The sequence below is a fragment of the Athene cunicularia genome (genome assembly GCF_003259725.1).
Source record: "Athene cunicularia isolate RWA chromosome 25 unlocalized genomic scaffold, athCun1 chr25_part1, whole genome shotgun sequence".
In the NCBI taxonomy this organism is placed as follows: Eukaryota; Metazoa; Chordata; class Aves; order Strigiformes; family Strigidae; genus Athene; species Athene cunicularia.
In genome coordinates, this window is record NW_020799134.1 from 156,154 (window position 1) to 157,657 (window position 1,504).

A 1,504-nucleotide genomic window follows, 5' to 3' on the forward strand; every position below is an offset into this window, starting at 1 on the left:
CCACTCGGATTTACGCCAGTGTCTTGCTGAGCGCAGGCAAAACTCTCAGGAAACACCTAAACTTTATGCAAACCAACTCTGGAGCAGATCTGAGCCGTCTCTCAAATCTGAGTTGTGTTGTGGGATCTTTGCCCAGGGTCGGGACAAGATGAATTATTAATAAATTAGTCAGTTATTACCAGAGAGGGTGTGCCGTGCATGAAAAACAACAAATCCCCCGCACCTGAAAGAGGAGGCATCTCTCACAGACCTTGACTGAAGTCCAGGTGTACGGAGGTGTCAGTGGAGCAGGTTCTGGTTGTGAAAGATTCTGGTCATCAAGTTAATCTGTTGTCATCAGTTCCTGGGGCTGACTTCTGAAAGCGTATAAAAGCCCTTCCATTTGGGAGGCTCATCAATCCGAGCAGCTCCTGCTCCCCTTTCTCCAACAGCAGGAGACGCCAGGTGAGTCCTTCCACGCACATCTCGGGGTTCTGGTGCCCTTGTTCTTGGGGGACAGGGTGATTTTTTTTTTTTCTTTATTTTATTTCTCTAGTAACACTTGCAGCTCATCTCCCTGGCGATTTAATCCCTATACGAGTAAAAGCCGTATTATGTTATTTTGAGACTTTCTGAGGCTCTGGCTGGTGGCTTGCTGACTCTTCGGGCCAGCAAACCCTCGCCAGCCCTCATAACATTTTCCCAGCTGATAAGAATCCTTGTGGATAACCATCGGGTATGGTGTTATCACCTACCAAAGGATGGCATCTACCGGCAGCTTGTTTTGCATCTGTTGAGCAGCCGTGGGCTGGTCACTGCAATCTCCTGGATCTCCAGGGCTCTGAGTTTCACTTCTCTGCAAAAAATCACTGAACAGGAAGGACAGTTCACCTGCATTTTGCTGCCGGAGACATGGCTCCTGCTCCGAGGCTCACAACGAACTGAGCAGAGATGTGGTTGTTGCCAGACAGGGTTGTTGTCAAATGAATTTTTTTTTCTCTTTCAAAACCGTTCGCAATACTGAAACGTCACCAGCTTTCTGCTCCTCTTTGGTTTTAAATATTGCTCTGAGGTTCTCCCTAGATTAAGCACGCTTTCCTTGAAATTTTTATTGCTTCTTAGCTTGTTAAAGCTGAAATAGTCCGAAGATAGCGAGCAGAGGGAAAGAAGGAAAACCCCTCTCGTGGTTTCTCTTCCCTCCACCTCTGTAGCCGTTTTGCTGTTTGGATCACGGCTTTGTTAGAATGTTTTTGCCTCTTACATTGATTTAGACTTACATACAGTTACGCCTTGAGGCCTCAGCAGAGTGGCTGATCTCCGCAGAGTCTAACTGTGATGGGAGCCCACAGGAGCACTATGGGGCGACTACAGCAAACTGGAGTCACCAACACATTTGGTCTGAACAGCTGGATTCTCAGGGATTTCCATGTTGTTTTTGTTTGTTTGTTTGTTTGTTTGTTTATTTTTTGGGGGGTGTTTGCTGGTAGGATTAACTTTTAAAAGCTCTCCGCTGTTGGTTTGATGT